Raw genomic sequence first — 19,004 nt, forward strand, 5'->3', positions numbered from 1 at the left:
CAGACCCCACCTGAGACCACTGCCGTGTGTATTTTCATAACTGGCATTTTTATTTACAAAGCCCCATATGACTTTTAGCCTGACAGGCAGGCTAGTGTAAGCTAAGCCAATAGGGAACCTGGAAAAAAGAAAGGAGCTATTATCTGGCCTGTCACCTAATAATTCAGTGGCCAAGTCTTGTGTGAGCCACAGGCCCTGTTTATCCTTGAAGTTCAAGATCAGCATCTTCCTGAGGGAGAGGCAAGTGGTCAACAGTGGGATCAGTGAGTTTTCTCTGCACTCCCCCCCCTGCCTTTCTCCTACCCCACCCCCACCACCAGCCGGTCTATAGTAGGGGTGGTGAGAATCTAAGAGAATTCTTAGAGAATTCTAATCTAATCTAATTCTAAAGAGAATCTAAGAAACAGCAGCAATCAGAGGTTGACAAGAAGATTGCTAACCAGCCGCCCCAGCCCTGAAGGCCAGGTTCTGTGCACATGTTCTTCTCCCCTCCTTCCAACATCCCACACAGAGCTCCGAGCTCCTGCAGAAATCCCCAAGCAGACTTTTCCAGCACATTCCACCTCCTTAAATTCAAGTGTACGACTAGCCACCTTTGTGTTCAGGAATATATCAGGTCTGAAACCTAAAAGACCTCTCATGAGAACCCAAACCTCTTCTCCCCAGCCTGGTAACATGGAGAGCTGATGGCCTGCTCGCAGCCTGCCTCTCCTGCTGCCTGTCTGCAGAAGCCTGTCTGTCCCTGGGGAGCTCCGCTGTGCCAGGGCTCCTCCAAGGCTTGGAAGAGCTGGGATGTTTATGGCCTCGTGTCTTCTTCTCTGTGGTGCCGGGTTTTCTTTAGGAGTCTTCAGGGAGCCCTGAACAGACATGGTGCATCCTCTCCGGTGGACCCCTTCTGACTCCTGTGCTTTGATTCATTTGCTCTGATTTGGTTCAAAATGTTCACTTTGTTTCCTCCCTTCCTTGGCCATCTCCTCAGATCCATCTCTTATTAGCTGCCCGCCTCCACTTTGGGGCCAAGCACGTGCAAGGCCAAACCCGGGGGTTAAATGTTATGGGGACTTTTTTAACTGTCTCCATTTTTGATTCCAGGCTCACTTAATTGAATCGCGAAGTGAAATGTTGATGGTGATGGGAACCTAGCAGCCTTAAGACTGGAGAAAGGATGTGAAATTCAAACTCTTGCGGCTTCTTGCCGGGGGGGGGGGGGGGGGGGGGGGTAAAGAATGAAGCCAACATCGTTGGAAATGCCTTTTACCCTGCCACCAGCTCTGCCCAGCTGCAGGGACTGATGGTTCCCAATGGGGAGGTCCTACCAGAGGCTGTCCCTAAGCCACTCAGAACAAGCTGAGTTTAGGCAGGATCCCACATCGAGCGCACATGTAATTTAGAATTAGGTTCTTAAGCTTGGTGGCTGCTGCTGGAGGAGTCACAGTTTACTTAAGTAACTTTCTTTGTGCATGTGTTCCACGTAGCAAGGGGCTGTTGTCCTGGTTCATGAACTTCTCTTTCCTCCTTGGCCTGGAGCTGACATGAACCCCAGCCCCCTACTTTGGCTCCATGACCATCTACTTACCCCTTTCTCTTTACAGAGCTGCATACTGTTTTTATATACACGCCTACCTCCTTCTACCCCAGCTTGAAGCTGCTGTGCTTCAATCCGCATAGACTCCATTACTGCTTACAAGGCATTGCTATTATCCATGTGCTAAGGAATATTCTCTCCATCCAGAGATAACATCCACCAGTTAGACGATTTGGATAGTAATGCCATCTCCGTGGGACCCAAGCTTCCCGTGTTCCCAACTCATTACCTCTGGTCCTGGTCCTCTTCCTGAGAGGCCAGTGCTGTAGCTGGATCATCCCTCTGGTCCTGACCCCTATCAATTCCAGTTTATTGTGATTCCCCCGACATCATGCCTTTGGGCGCCTGGGATTACTTGCAGCTGATCCACAATTGACTTGCAAAGAAATTTCAGTAGGGATAGAATTTGGAAAACATACTCCCATGCAATCTTACCCTGGCTTATATTTTTCAGTTATATACCAGACTGAGTTATGTTTTGACACGAGGCCAATGATAGGTATTTTTTTCCTCACTCTGAACCTTTTGAAATTAGAGATCACGTCACATAAAATGCACACCTGGCCCAAAAAAAGGCCATTGAAATGCACCTGGGAAAATAGTAGCTTAACCTGAACAATTCAAGTAAAAGTGTCTTTATTCCTTTTCCACTTGCAAAAGCTGTAACTTTGGAGAAATCTCATGCCTTCATTTTGTGCCAGTAAAATGCTAGATCTTGAATTCTCGGAGATATTGATTTTACTGATGTGCTAACCATTTCTGAAGGCTGAATCTCTGATATATTTCAGAATCCAGGGGTGGGAAAATAAGAGAGTTTTATCTAGACAGTTGCTTATTTCCAAAATCAGTAAGGCACAGGAGTTAAGTTCTCATGGCAGTGACCCATATTAGACCAAGGGGCCCATCTACTTTTTGTGTGACTTAGATTTTGCGAATATACCTTGTGTCACATTTACCAATTACCTAATGTAATTAGGGTTTGATATGTACCTCCCTGTTGAGAAGATCTAAGAAAAAAATAACATCTTTTGAAAGCTATCATAACTAAATGTTGCCAGAGGACCTATTCTATATGAAAGAGACTGTCTTTAATCCTAAAAGAAATAGAATTCTTTAGTCAAGATATCAGTGGTGCTCTGGGAAGGAATCTGTCTCCTTGCCCTTTCTAGTTTCTCGAAGTTGCCTACATTCATGACCTTCCATCTTCAGAGCCAGCTGGACCGGTCCAGTCCTTCTCATATCCCACCACTGACACTGGCTGTTCTGTCTCCCTCTTTCACTTAGAAGCACTCTTGTGGTTACATCAGTCCTGCCCAGATAATCCAGATCCATCTCCCCATCTGAAGGTTCCTGATCACACCTGCAAAGTCCCTTTGGTGTGTAAGGTAACACATGCACAGGGTCTAGGGAGTGGGATGTGGGCATTTTGGTGGTGAGGGGGTGGCATTACTCAATGATATCAAAGCATAAACAATTTTCCGCATTTTTGTTAAATATATTCATATTTTTATGTCAGAACTTCACTCCTGAGGAAGTTTTAAAGATTGGCTAAGGTTAGTCTGGAGGACCCTCTACTACTCCATTGTTTAGTCACAACTCTTCTGATTTCTTGAGGAAAGAGTAATGTTTTCTGGATCTGAGACACAGAAGACTACATACATTTGTCACCTTCACTTTGCCAGTTGCCCTTTTATTGAATTCTGTAGAGACCTGGCATATTGCCCTTGGAAACTGGCCACTCCTTCAAATTATTGCCAATTGGAGATTAGATGAGAAAGATTATGGGATGTTTGCTCAAAATAGTGCAGCTTGGTTGAAGGTGTATTATAACATCAGCAAATACTGAGAATTTCTAAAGAAGCATTTGTCTTGGGGTTTTAAGACCAAGTGTCTCCCTGCCTGCATTGCTCTAGCCTGGTGATTCTCTTCCTGTCCATCGCTGTTGCTGTTTCTATTTGCAGCGCTATGTCAGTACCAGCCGATGCGAGGCAGCCAGCAGCTGCCCCCGTGCGTTAGAAATGTCCCGTAGCTCACCATGGAGAATCAGGACTTAATTCGTTTACCCTGGCTCCTCTGGGCCTTACCCTGCCAACACAGCTGCAGCACAGCTCCTCCATCTAGAAACCTGGCAGCCATCCCAGCTGGATGCCACCTGCCAACACTTTTCTGAAGACCAGCCAGAGGAGAAAAGAACAGGAGGGCAAGAGGCTGAGGAGGGAGGGAGGAGAAGATGCAAATCGAATAGCATTGGCCTTTAGCCCCCCTAGATCTCATGCTCCCAGAGGTGGTGACATACTTGTATTCAGCGGCCATCAATGTTCTTGCTTGTGAAAGTCCTATTTAGATGTGGGCATGCTTTCCCGAGGGTTGTGAATCTCTGGATTTACCCTAAACTTCCTCTTTGCATTGCAGTTATGGAGAAGTAGGATCACCCCCACAGACTGGAATGGTGGCCTCCCATGCAGAAGAGGGGTGAGTTGGCATTCTTTTGTCTCTTTAACTAATATGCTAATCGTGAAATTATGTACTTCCTTTTCATGCCCATAATGAGCTACAATACTGTCCAACTTTTCTGGGATGAGGACCTCTTGTTAATGTCAAATGTTACAGCCTTCCACATGATGGTAGCTTTTAGTACTTTTAGTATCCGTTGATTCAAAAATAACATGTGAACAAAAGCGTCTGAGTTTAGTACTCTTTTGGATAAGTTTGTGTTTTATTAATCACAAGAATATCTAATAATATTTAAAAACCAGCGAGGACAGAGGCTGCTGCATGAAGTATGTAAATGTTAGTGGAATGAATAAAGACAGTTTGTTGGGAATGTAGATTCATGGGCTTCTTTACAATAACACCCTAGGAGGGAGTGACTAACAGAAGAGGGATCCATTGGAGGGAAACAGGGACCTAACCCGCCCAGTTTTGTGTCTGCCTGGGCTGGGTCTGGGAGCAGCCCTCTCAGCTCCTTCCAAGAATGTATATGCCCTGGGGGAGGGAGGTAGACAGCCGCCTCAGAACAGGCCCACCCACAGGAAACCACGTTGTTGAGATCCCTCCTTTCATGGTTCAGAATCCTTCAAAACAAAACTACCCTGTAGGCTGGGACTTCAGTTATATCCTTTGGGTTTATGTTACAGACCTTGCAGGAAAAAGTGACCCCAGAGCAGCTGGGGCTAAGAGGGGAAACTATCCAAGTAGACGAGACTACAGCCAGGACAGCCAGCTCTGGTCCACCCAAGGGACCTCCCCAAGGGACCTCCCCAAGGGAGAGTGACTTCAAGTTCTCTGCTCTCCCACAAATAAGTCAGGGACCAAAGAGGTGTGTGAAGAAACAACCAGTTACAAAAGACAGTGATTCTAAAATATTTAGAAACCAGTAGGGTGTGGTCATACATTCCAGTGTGTTCAAATGGACAGCTAGCAAGAACTCTTAAGATCCTGCCCACCCTAATGAGTAAGCATCAACCCTTTAGTTGCTGGATCAAAGAGGATGAGGGGTTCCAAGGTGGTTGGGTGGTCACATCAGGACTCAGTGATGTGATAACTTAGCAAATGGTAAGAAAACATTTCGATATTTTACAACTGCAAAAGCTACACCTTTGCATGCTGGCTGCTACAGTTATAATCAAGAACTCTAAGTGGCTCATAAAGGGTTTGAGAGCCATGGGGAGAAACTATTGATAAAATCCCATTACTTTATTTTCTCTCACTGTTACAACAAATTAAAACCTAGACTCTCTTCTGAAACAATGAAGCTTCTAGATACAAGCATCTTTTCCTGAGGTGGCAAGGGAAATTAACTCTGAGTTCCATGCCTAATGTGTGCCAGCCTCTGGGCTCAGAGTTTTGCATACATGGCTTCATTCCCCCTCACGACCACCACCTGGGTGAGTAGTTATTACTCCTGTCTTACAGATGAGGAGCCTGGTGCCCAAAGTCACCCATTTGGTAAAGGGTGTATCCGAATTCCACCCAAATCTACCTGATTCCCGAGCTGGTGCCCTTCCTTCCCACCATATCTGTAACACCATAGTTTTGTTTCTTTTGGGTTTTTTTGTTTTTTAAAAGATTTTATTTATTTATTTATGAGAGACACATACACACACACACACACACACAGAGAGAGAGAGAGAGAGAGAGAGGCAGAGACATAGGCAGAGGGTGAATAGGCTCCCTGCTAGTAGCCTGATGCGGACTTGATCTCAGGACCCTGGGATCACGACCTGAGCCAAAGGCAGACACTCAATCACTGAGCCACTGAAGTGTCCCAATCACACAATACTTCTGAAGGTCAGCACTACATTTCTCCAGGGGGTTATTTGGGCTATATACTGATCAAACAGGTCCATTGTATTATTTTAACTGCCCCCCCCCCACCGCCCAAATCAGCTCTTCTCATATAATAATATTCACTTTATTTTCATTTATTAACTGGTATGTCATTAATCAACCTAATCGCATTGAAGTCAGTACTTTTAATGGAGCAGTGCATGGAGCCACATTTAATTTATTTGAAATATGAGCTTATGGCATATAACAAGTCCTTTCGGCCTTAACTTTTTTATTTAGACCTCCTTATTAGCCAAAGTGAGAAATAGTTGAATTAAAAACACATACATGTGTACATAGGCAGAGACATTCCCCAAGAGATAGCAGTTTCAGTAATTCTGAAAGATGTCCTTGGGTTTTCTTCTAAAGCATTTTCCATGGAAATCAATTTCATGGACTTGTTAATGTGGGCAAGTGCTTCATGATAAAGATTACATCCTTTCATGAAACCTTGCCAGTCCCCATTACTCCTCAGCCTTTTTTATCTTCTACTGTTTGTTGATAATGTCATGTTACAAATGCCCATCAAATACAAATCAATAATGATAAATGTCTGTTCCCAATTAATTTTATCTAACATCTGATACACACCAGATTACTAAGTGCTATTGCAAAGCCTTTCTGGTGGGGAGTGAGGGTTTGTGGAACAAAATGTCTTTGTTTCAAATTCTAGCCTTCCTGCCCCTTTCCAGAGTGTGTTCAGCCTCCTGTGATGTGTCCATGATTTCATCCTCCAGAGTGAAAAATGCAAAAGGCCATCATCTTTCTGGGGCTGTGTGTGAGAACTATATGAATGAAAATAAGCTTTGTAATGATTAAATCCATTCTATGTGCAAAAAGACAAAAGTAGTAGCTTTCCTGTTCCATTGGGTCCAAACAAGGAACAGAAGAGTCTATTGCTAATATTTTAGGATTTGACTCAATAGCTGATGGATTGTATTTCTTTTGCCCTTAGAAAAGACTTAAATTTGTATACCCTGGATGGAAAGTATCTTATCTGGACTTCTTATACACATATAACTCTTCAGTTCCCCCTCAAATTCATGAATCAGATTGAATTTCAAAAGTATCCCGACTGTCCTAATTTGATGTCTTCTTTCGTAATGTAATTTTATTTCTTAAATGTATACAATATGTAAGACATTCAAAAAAGAGACAGGGAAAAATATAAAATATATCCCTGTATCCACCACTCAGCTCAAGAAATAAAACACAAAAAAACAAAGGTAAATTCATTTTAGACTCTATGCCTTCTTCATAGAGGCTGTTGCTCCTAAGAAGTTATTTCCAGAGAGCCTAGGGTTCTGGGTACTTGGCTCTGTACCTCTTTGCAAGGCCCCAGAAATGACCCTCACATCTCTGGCCTCCATGCTGTCAGAGTCAGGGACGATCATGTGATATTCGAGGTGGTAGGTTAGCCATGCAATGTCTGCGCCTTGGCTGTGACTTTGGGCCATTTTTCCTGGCCTTGTTGTCAGACGGAAGCATAGCTTCACATAACTACCTCCTCCAGAGTGTTCAGTGTGAGAGCCTCAAATGCTTGACCATAGTTCTGCATTATGGCTGGCCAGAGAGGCCAAGGGGAACTGGACAAGCTTTCTGGACTTGAGATGCACTTGACTTATTGAGGAGAAAGTGGTCCCACTGGCTCCTAAAAACCTCAGCCCTTCAGTGACAGCTTCGTGCTGCAGGCTGACCTCAGGTGGAGCTGGTTCTGGGGTAGGGAGAATGTCCAGCTGTCTCTCCCCTTGTCCTCTTCTGAGCATCATCCTGGCTGGAGGACCATGGACCAGTGCCTCCTCAGGCCCCCATCAGAGATCTCCCTCCGTGGGTCATTTTTGGTGAAGACAGAGCTCAGAATATTAACTGTCTTTAACATTATTCTGGGGACATTCATCTTAGGTAAAAAATAATGCTTTAAGGTCCAGTGATTTTAAAGATAAGGAAAAAAAATGCAGGAAACTTAAGGAGTCATTTGCCCTGTTGCTCCTGCATATTGCAGCCAAATAAACACATTCCCGCACTTATTTATGTTGTAGACCAGTCATTTTTCCTTACACAGGAATCTTATTAAAACAATAAATCAATGTTAACCTAGGTTTTAAATTGGCCCAATATGTTTGGAGAACTTGCTGGTTTAATTTTCCTATTTTTCATTTTCAGTTAACTAATTTAGTTTTCCCAGTTGGGATACCACAACCTTAGCATGTGGATTTATCTTGAAACCAGGAAGCCTTGACATACATTGCCACCAAAACAAAAGAGGAATCCCAGTTCTGTCCTATAATGAGACAACAAAGAAGCATAGATTCAGAAGACATCTATCCTGATCACTGCAAAGTGCCTAAGCCTAGGCTCTGAGAAAGAACACCAACTGCCTCCAAGTTCTTCTGGATAGTCTGTTCTACATTTTCTTTACATCTCCTCAATGAAGGTTTCCAGTGCATCTGTGTAATGGACTGAATATTTATGTGCCACCACACCAAAATTCATATGTTGAAGCCCTAACCCCGACATAACCATATTTTGAAATAGGTTAGGGCCCTGATCCAACAGGATTAGTATCCTTAAAAGAAGAAACACCATTAGATGCTCTCTTGCTCTCTCTCCCACTCTCTCTCTCCCTCTGTCTAGCACATGCAAGAAAAGATCGTGTGGACATACAGCAAGATGGAGGCCATCTATAAGCCAAGAAAAGAAGCCTCAGGATGAAACTTACTTTGCCAGCATCCTGATCTAGGACTTCCAGCCTCCAGAACTGTGAGAAAGTAAATTTCCATTGTTTAAGCCATCCAGCTTATGGCATTTTCTTATGGCATCCCATACTGAGATAATCTTCCAGCAATGTTTTCCCAGAAACACTGTGACAATTGCTGGTGCCCCTCTACCCCCTAAGGAATGCTAGTGTCCCTACATATGTGTACAATTGGAAAGATCTTGGCTGGCACCTCTAAGGGGCCCATATCACCACAGCTTTGGTGGGTTGCAACACAGCCCAAGACCCCAGAATATGACTGGGTATCAGATACTAAGGGAAGCTTTTTTCAGCCATCAACTCTAGAGGAATGTGTGTGTGTGTGTGTGTGTGTGTGTGTGTGTGTATCTGTCGAGAGGGGTGACTTTTTCAATGGGGCAATACTAGAAATGTCCTCAAGTCCAGAACTCCACTGGACTTGTTCTCCACCTGAAACATGCAACTAGAGTGTGAATATGGCCTTAGGAAATGCCAGCTCAGTGAGGACTGTATGTGGGGAAGGTGTTCTGTTTCATGTAAAAATCATTAGCTTTAGAGTCCAACAATCCTGGGTTCAAGTTCAAGCTTACTACATTCATCAAAATAGCATAAGTAAAGGCTATGTTGGCTCATGTAACTGAAAAATCCAGGGAGTTGTTTTGCTTTCAGGCACAGCAATATCCAGGCACCCAAAAGATGTTATTGGAAATCTCTTTCCACTCTATTTCTCTGTTGGCCTCACTCTAAGAAGTCTTTCTCAGTAGCTCTAGACTCATAGATCCTTAGTACTAAGGATGGGTAGAGGAAGGATAGAGTTTCTTTTCAAGGGGTACAACAAAGGTCTTGGAGAGGTTGCTGATTAGCCAATTCTAAGTCACATATATACCCCTGAGTGGGATGGTGCTGGTGGTAGGGGTGTCCCATTTCAACCTGGAAGTGATGGTACTGTTACTTAAGAAGGGGGAAGGAATCCAAAGCAGGCCAAATCAAAAGATGTCTACATAGACATTAAAGTGCTTTGTGACTCTGGGTAAATTATTTAACCTCTCTGTTCCTCAAGTTCTCCTTTTGCAGAATGGCTACACTAGTACCTGTCACCAAGGATGTTACACATTGCTTAAGGCACGGAATAGAGGTTAACTTTCCTCCTCCTTCCTTTTCCTACCCTCAACCTTCTTCTGGAGGCCTGGGGATGTTCTAGCTCTACCTTGATTGGTATTGAAGATGTCATGCTGTTTCGGGCTGGGGAGCCTTGAGCAGTACAAAAACTTCAGAATCTACTCAATGGGGCTCCAAGGCCACAGGGTTGGTTGCACTTGGGAATGGTGGCCTCAGGGGCAACAGTGGACTCTGAGTTGGGCTCAGCTCTGGTTAGGCTCAGCCCTAGGACATCCAGGTAGGCTAGTGGAGGCCTTGCACAAGACAAATGATGTCTGCACTGGAGACAGTGTCTGGACTGGAGAGCTTAGAACAGCAACAGGTACCTTCTTGTCACTGCCTGGAACCCAGTATCAAGTATCTCAGTATATGTCACTCCCCTGAATAAACAAGGCCCTCTAGGAGTTACGTAGTCCCTTTCAGAACTGTAGTGTTTCTCAGCCAAACTGCTGCCCTACTTGAATGGACCTTTATGACCGCTAAAGAATCCTAATGTAAATTTGCCTCGGAAAATGCTTAGGAAAGCCTACTTTAACACACTGGAATCATGTACCAGATCACCTGGAGGCAGGGTTAAAATGGCCATATTTGAGCATGGGAACCCATCCTCTCAGTGTCTAAATTTAAGGTGGCCAGATCAGAGCATGGGATCACCTGCTAACGACTCACACTGGAAGAGGGTCTGGCATCTTAGTGTCCTGACCTGCATTTTAAAGGTCACTGACAGATTCTGAGGAAACCCAGAAGAGACTAAAATAAGCAATGTCACTTACTGAATTTAAGTCCTGTTACCTAGTTTCCTTGGATCCACCTTGTTAATCCTGGGACCTTGACACAGGATCTTGTTTTTGTGGCTGCTGTAGAAGATGCCAAAATAACTTCTGCATGTATCTCCACAGATTTCAACCACACCTTCCCAACCTCAGTCAGAAGTTGTGGAGGTACATGAAATAACATATACAAATATGTTAAGAGTTTTGGTGGAGAAGTTCTATATAACCTGAAGGCAGCATTATGATGAAAGGCAGTGCATGTGGTCACTTTCTCTTTGTGTAGATGGTGGCTCAGGGCAGAGGTTATTTGGGGGCAATGGAAAATTATCCTGGTAATAACTTGGGAAAGGGAATAAACTCAAGCTTCAGAATGGGAGAATGTGCTAGAAAGTTGTTTCAGTATTAGCACTTAAGTGGTGTTGAAACCGTCACCTCCTTCGTAGATGGTAATTTATGGGTAAAATTGCCAGAGGTGGTTCACAAAGATCTTAGAGTAAATGGAGACATACAAAGTCATCACAAAGAAAGATTCATATCAATGGACCTTATTTGACTACTTTGAGGATTTCTAATTTATGTAATTTGGGTCTTTTGTTTACAAATCTATTTCCTCCTTGGGACAGTTTTATTTTGTGTAGTACATGTGGGATTGCTAATCTTTAAAGAGCTTCTTTTGATAGAATAAAGAAAAGCCTCTCCATATACTGTTGGTGGGAGTGTGAAATGGTACAACTTTTTTGGAAAGCGATTTTGGAATATCTAGCCAAATTAAAAATGCAAAAATCCTATGACACAGCCATTCCATTTCAGGAGTAGATTTCGCACTTGTACTGTAAAGGGCTGTGTGGATATATCATACCCAAACCATGGATTCAACCTCAGTCCTCTTCAGCAGAGCACAGGTGAAATAGATTGTGGCATGGCCACCATAGGATACTGTACAGTTGTTAAGAAAAATGAGGTCCACCCATATATGAAGATTTAGAATAATCCATACAATATGTTAGCTGAAAAAAATCAAGGCACCAGTAGTGTACAGAATATGTTTCCATTTATGAAAAAATTGATATGTTGTATGCATAGAAATTTACTGGAAGGATACACCAGAAATTATTAGCAGGCATATCAAGACTGGAGGTCTGTCTGGACCATGGGATAAGCTCACTTTTCATTAGGTCTTCTTGTTCTACTTGGATCTTATTTTCTCCTACTCACGTATTTTTTTTCAACTAGAAAAAAAAACACTAGGAAACAAACCAAGGTCAAGATCATGACTTGAGCCAAAACTTGGCTCAGTTGGTTAAACTTTGAACTCTTGGTTTTGGCTCAAGTCATGATCTCAGGGTTGTGAGATTCAGCCCCCCTCCACACGAAGGGCTCCATGCTCAGCACAGAGTCTGCTTGAATATTCTTTCCCTCTCCCTCTGCCCCTCCCCTGACTTGTGCACATTCTCTCTCTCTCTCTCTCTCTCTCTCTCAGATAAACAAATCTTAAAAGAAAAAAGAAAGTTCTAAACTAAATTCCTTTTCAGTACTGCTTTATTTACTTGTTTCGTATTTAGTGGTTTGTCATTAGTGATTCAATACATAATATTTTTATATTTTATATTACAATAAATCCAAATGTGAGAAATTTAAACAAAGCATCTCTTTTTTTGTTGTTTATCAGATTGCTAAGGTGTTAAAAGTTTGGGGGTGCCTGGGTAGCTCAATTGGCTAAGCATTGGTCTCTTGATTTCAGCTCAGGTGGTGATCTCAAGGTCATGAGATGGGGCCCCGCAGCAGGCTTCATGCTGCAGCTTGAACCTGCTAAAGATTCTCTTTCTCCTCTCCTTCTACCCCTTCCCTTCTCTAAAAAGGAAAAAAAAAAAAAAAAAAAAAAAGCTTGGGAGTTCAAGTGTTAGCAGAAGTGTGACAGGCTAATTTATTTAATCGTGATGGTGGGTATAAACTGGCTCAATCCTTTCAGAAGACAGTTAGGCAGTATCTGTTCAAATTAAGATAAGCGTAGTCCCTGACCCTGCGTTTTTCCTTCTAAGAGTTTCTCTTGCAGAAACACTTGCAGGTGTGCACACAGATTATTATACAAGAATTTTATCCATTCCTGCTCCTATTCGGGAGCACTGGAAATGACCCAAATGCATATCAATAGCAGATTAAACAATCATGATAATTCCATACAAGGGGGCACTATGTGATATGAAAAGAGAGAAACAGCTCTCCATGTATAGACTTAGAAGAATGTCCACTACTGAGAGCCATGTTTTAAAAAGAAAAAAGGCAAAGTAAAAACAACATTATGTACGTTCTCATTTCAATTTATATGTACCATAAAGATCTATAATAGCATGCACTGAAAAAATATCTGGATGAATATAAACCAAGCAGTGTTTATCTCTGAGGTTATAGGGATTTTTAACTGTTTTATGGCATGCACTTTGTAACTTTTATTACAGCCATGTGTTACTTTTATTATCAGAGATAACAACAATGATTCTTAAAATAAGAAAAAAAAATATTGATCAGAAAAAAAGTGCTGACACTCGTTCTTAAAAACAACTGACACCAGAGATCTTATGATGTTATTCTTGAAAAGCAAGGTGTTCCTCTAAACAGATTGGCACACCAGTGACTGAATTTGGGGAAAGTTTTTTTCTTTACTGCTTATGGGGTAAATGCCGCTGCACATGATTAAAACATTTTTTCCACGGATCAGAGAAGTAGTAGCCTACTAGCTTATTTCCTCAGATTTTAACTAGAAAAGTCCACCAGTTAAGATGCTTACATGAACACAAATTAGAAAGTGACAGGCCTCTCTTCTTTATACCTTAATGACAAGAAGGAGGAGAGTGAAGGGGAAGGAGGGTGAGGGAGGAGGAGAAGGAGGAGGAAAAGGAGGAGGAGAAAAGTATTTGGACGCTATATTTGGGGAAATGATATTCCATTTTACCTCTGTTGGAGATGCATTTTGTAAACTTTCAGCTAAAAGAAGGTGCTTGTAAACTCATTCATATCCTCCTCTTTTCTATTTTAACTCTTTGATCACCAAGTTTCCATGAATTTGTACAACCTATTTATTTTATTTATTTATTTATTTATTTATTTATTTATTTATTTATTTATTTATTTATGATAGGCACACAGTGAGAGAGAGAGAGGCAGAGACATAGGCAGAGGGAGAAGCAGGCTCCATGCACCGGAAGCCCGACGTGGGATTCGATCCCGGGTCTCCAGGATCACGCCCTGGGCCAAAGGCAGGCGCCAAACCGCTGCGCCACCCAGGGATCCCAGTACAACTTCTAAAACTCTGGGGTAACAGTGGAAACTATTCTGTTCTTATAGAATGATTTATGGTGCCCTCTTTCAGATTTCCATTTCCATTCCCAGGCTGGCGCATGACCCCCACTGCTCTGAGATGAACCCAGTCAATGTGACCAGAACTGAGTTCCCTTGCAGCTAATTGCCTGTCTGGTTCAGTTTGGGAAATGAACTCCCACTCTTAGTTCAGGTGGTTAGTTCAGGGTCCTGAAAGGGGCCAAGCTGGGAATCCATTCCAGCTTTCCCATTTAGAGTGAGCAGCTATAGGCCGGGGGTGAAAAGGTTGTTCACTGTGGCTGAGAATAGTCAGCAAAACCCGCATCTCCTGTCTGCTAGTTCAGTTAGCTACCTGACTTAGAATCTTTCCATGGCTTTATAATGAAAGCTGTTCAAATGAAGATTTATGACTTTATTTTGGTGGGATGTCTCAGGTGTTTGATTTGAAGGATGAAATGCATTCTTACCTTTCTGCTCATGCATAGTCTAGTTAGTCTTCCCATTATTGTTTGGCTCAGTCTTTGCCCATCAAGCCGGGGCCTCCTTCCTGGGATAAGTCACTGCTTTAACTCTAGGGCTGCCCTCAGCCTCCTGCCCTTCTAATGCTGCTGCCTGGGCTTCCTGCATTGGCCTGGATCACAGGGCCATTGTGTCAATGCCCTTCAGTCTTCAATGTAGGAGATGAAATCTGACCTGCTCTTGGGGGTGTCTAGTCCTCCATTTCCCTGGAAACAACAGACTGTCACTTGGAACTGAGTGGCAACATCAAAGCAGGGAGGTGACAGCCAAAGCAGCCTGGGCATGAAAGGTCAGGGGCTTATGGCCTTGGGGTCTAGACTCTCAGACGCAGCAAACTGGAGGGCTCTGCACTCTGGGTCCCTTTCTAGTCATTGCTTTATGAATGTCATCAATTCAAAGAATAGGTAAGATAGTCACAATGCAATGACACTGGAAATGCCCTGAAATTATTGGGCCATTATGAAAAATCTACATACTAGAGATTTTCCCCAATTGGACAGCATCCTAAGATTCACATGATATTTCCAACACATTGTAAAACTCAAATAAAATTCTAAACCATTAATATTAAAAACATATTTTTAATCAGTCATGGTAGAGGAAAGAATGAATTCTCTCTGGGATCTCTTTAGCAAATGATATTACAACATTGTTGATTTATGAAAGGCAATCTACGAGCATGCTGCTAATATGGGTGGGGGGAAGGACTAGGGAAGCACGTCAGGCTGTTAATGGATATATTATGGTGTTTTTCTGCATGTTGTAATGTTTGTGGTATTTATCACCATCTTATATTTTTAATTGGTTTTGATTTCTTTTTCTACTCTAAATAAATATTCATCTTAGTACCAAAATCCACACTCTTTTACTTAAAGAGGGACTCCCCAAATTGCACACACATCATTCCCCCACAAAGCCTGGGTTAGCTCTTGCATGTCCCTCTTGCTCTGGTTCTAGGCTGCACATGTGTGTCCAGTAGTGGCCAGGCGTCATCAACATTATCATTATCTCCTCTGCTTCTAATTTTTCAAAGATCTATCACATCTGTGACCTTGGATCTAGTTTAGACACTATGGATGACTTGTTGCTTCTCCTAGTTACTTAAACTGTGCCTTAGTTTTCTCATCTTTAAAATGGGGATAACCCTAGTACTTACTTTGTAGGATTGCTGTGAGGGTTCAGTGAATTAATATATGTAAGGCGCTTGGCATCCTACTGGTGCAAAGCAAGCACTCTGTAAGAGGTTGCTGGCGTTTTATTTTCTTCTTTGCCTGTCCATATGCATTTTATAATATGCCATAGAGCAAGACCTCAGACTTTCTTTATCCTCTTCTCCACCTTCCCCTCAAAATAATTATATTGGGAGTTTGGGGGATGGAAGAGAGGTTAGAAGTGGTAGGATTTATAATGAAAGGCAGCAAAATCTTCATCATCTAGAAAGTCAACAGATAAAACAAAAAAATCACAAATCCAGAAATCACAATGCATATTATCTAGAAATACAGAGACAAATACCAACAGAAACAGCAGAAATATTTGAAAGCCTTGTCTCCTCAGAGACAAGGAGCAGGGTGGAACTGGAAATTACTGTTTTTATCACAAACTTTGGCTTTCTTAACTATGTACGTGTGTAACTTTGAGTTTTTTTATTTTAAATATCTTTTAAATGTTACAAACACACATATTTGGCCAAAAATACCCCTCCAAAGCATTCTTTTGGTTGGAAGAAATGTTTTTTTTTTTCTGATATGATAACGATGCTCTTGGTTGCTCTTTGTAGTCATTTTAATAAGAAAAATTAATAAGGAGCAAATTGCAACAAAAAGGAAGAGGGTTTGTTTAGGTAAATTATAAGTAAGCTTTCCCTGTGGAAGCCTTTGCTTAATTGGGCTGCAGCTGGTGCTAATTTATTCTCTTCACTGTATCTCATTTTGGTCTTGCATGTGTATTTGCGTGTGTTTGTGTTTTAAGCTCCACATAATTTGAGGCTTTCACTTGACGGCATGAGTTTGGATCCAACTGGAACTGCTCACGAGCAGCTTATCCTAAAGAAGAATTTACTTTTTGTGAGAGTTGTTTTGCTGCACACCTGGGAGCTACTGATTGTAATTGGAGTACAGCTGGGAGGAACTAGGCTGGCGATTGTCGTTGATCTTATTTTCCTGTTATGTTGCTGTTACGTTGTTCTCTTGGTTCATTCCTTCCCTCATCCTAATCCAGTATCAAAGGCCCTGTGTGGATGGCAGGAAGGGATGTGGTTTGCTGGGCATGGAAATCCATGTTTGAGTCTCAATCTAGAAAAGGCGGCATTCTAGGCAAAGGGTGGAGAGGCAATTGGGTTTTTTTAGTTTGAAAAATTAAGAATACCATCTGGGCATATTTTTCTAGTGCTTACAAGTATTTCTGCTGGATCTGCTGGCCACCAACTGCATGCCATTATCATCTAACAAGTGGCATCCGTTATGCTCCCATCTCTCTGTGGCTCACAGAAAAAGCAATGAATAGAACATACTGTTGTTGATTTTTTTTTCAGTCTAAGTACAAGGAGAGATTTCGTTTCATTACTGAATTTTAAGTCAAACTCACAGCCAAGATTAATCACTTAAGATTTTTACTGTTTCTTTTCCCTGTTCATATTTTACAGAGGCAATACCTAGCTTTAAAAAGAAAAAAAAAGTAATTAGAGCCCAACTGCCACCTGTTTTGTAAGACAAAACTGGGGATTTTGTTTTTGAGACATTTTAAATCATATTATAAGACACTACTAAGTTATTCTCTCTGTAAGAGATGAAGTATTGAAAGTAACTGTTTAAAAACAAAGCAGTGTTGAATCTAGAAAACATTATGCTAGATGAAATATGCCAGATACAAAAGACAATTATTGTATTATTCCATTTGTATGAGGGACTTAGAATAGTAAATTCATGGAGACAGAAAGTAGGATGGCAGTTGCCAGGGGCTGGAGAAGGGAGGAATGGGGAATTACTATCTAGTGGGTACAGAGTTTCTGTTTGGGATGATGAAAAAGTTCTCGAAATGGACAGTAGTGATAGTTGCATATCATGGTGAATGTACTTAATGCCACTGAATTCTACACCTAAAAATGGTTAAGATAGTAACTTTTGTGCAATGTATATTTTGCAACAAAAAAAGCAGTATTTCCTGTATGATGCCAGTGTATTCCAAATTACATAAATAGACATATATGTTTTTGTAAAACTTAGAGATACTTATTTCTCATTGCCCTTTGGCTGAGTTTTCCATATTGTTTCTCAACAAGAATAAGCAAAGGAAATACAAGGAGAAAAATTTAACCTTATAAATTCTGCTGATTATTGGCCTAATGCATGGTTCTCTTGCAACATGGGGTTTATTACAGCCTAATCAACATTTAAGTTGAGGAATGATCAGTGGATTTCAAATTGTTCTCATTCTACCGACCCTCAGCGATTGTAGATATTAAATTTTGGATGTGCAGTAGCTCAGTGTGGTGACCACTATTCTGCCCTAATTGCAACCGGCCTCCCCAACAGCTGCAGAAAGAATTTTCACAATAGCTCAGCCAAAGGGGAGCAGTGGGAATTCTGTGGGATTAGAGCTGGAATTTGGAACTCCTGCACAGAGGCTGGGATGCAGACTATGGACATCCAAGCTGCATGTTACATAAATGTTTCCAAAGCCCAGCTAACTCTTGTCTGTGTTGCCTTATCTCAGGATCAGCTCCTTCTTGCAGTGCTAACAGTAGGCACTGCTGAAAGCACCCCTCCCACAGCAGAGGGTGGTGTCCCCCAAGGTGGGCTAGGAAGAACCGGAAGAGCACAACTCACACGCCCTACTACAGAAGTCACTCCTGTTTCAGGACTGCATTTGCTCTCTGGTGATCCACTGACTATCTAAAGATAAGCATTCAGAAGATAGATACGTTCTATACTTTTCTCCTTTTAATATATTTAAAATCATGCCCATACCCTAGAAGAATCTGTTGTTTTAATTCTTAAGATTTTCTAACTTTAGTTTAATACGTCAACGTTAATGGAGAGGAAATGAGCTACAGTGTCTTTGTATCTTGAATGGAAACTTAATTATGATGCTTTTAGCACAATGTCTGGTCATGCTAGGTGTCCCATGGCAGGAACCATGGCTGGTGCTTTTCAGTTTTCTGCATGCATGTAAATATCTCGTTCAAGGGGATAAGGTAAAGGCACCTCAGGCCATTCATAGGGTATTCTAAATAAGAGAACATTTGGAGGGGGAGGACATGTGGGTAGGGTTAAAACTCAGAACTGTGTGAAATATATTGTCCTCTAAAATAATTAGTTTTATCATCGAAACCGGTGTTAAGCAAAGACTTTTTAAATGATTGATCTACCTAGAGAAGGTGAGAGAGAAATATAGTTGTTTTCTAATGTTAAGGACAAAACATGCAAAACTTGGAAATAGGAGAAAGGATGACTACATACCCTTTGTATGTCACACTAGAGCATTTTTGATGTGCCCACCTAAGGATCAGCTAATTCTCTAGAGGTGTGCTATGCACCTTTGTTGGACCTATTACTTACTATTAATTTGCATATGTTAACTTGTAGTAAAC

The 19,004-nt window shown here is 41.9% G+C and overlaps 1 long non-coding RNA gene across 2 annotated transcripts; it reads left to right on the top strand.

Moving 5' to 3' along the window:
- Window positions 1–394: 394 nt before the first annotated feature.
- On the top strand, window positions 395–8,527 carry LOC111097045. 2 transcript variants are annotated; one of them, XR_005362877.1, is made up of 4 exons: window positions 395–465; window positions 2,870–2,970; window positions 3,998–4,057; window positions 8,078–8,527. It is a non-coding gene; the product is annotated as an uncharacterized LOC111097045 (long non-coding RNA). The 2 variants fall into 2 exon arrangements; XR_005362878.1 differs by having other exon boundaries at window positions 2,870–2,961.
- The last annotated feature ends 10,477 nt before the right edge of the window (window positions 8,528–19,004 follow it).

Source organism: Canis lupus, chromosome 8 (assembly GCF_011100685.1).
Source record: "Canis lupus familiaris isolate Mischka breed German Shepherd chromosome 8, alternate assembly UU_Cfam_GSD_1.0, whole genome shotgun sequence".
NCBI lineage: Eukaryota > Metazoa > Chordata > Mammalia > Carnivora > Canidae > Canis > Canis lupus.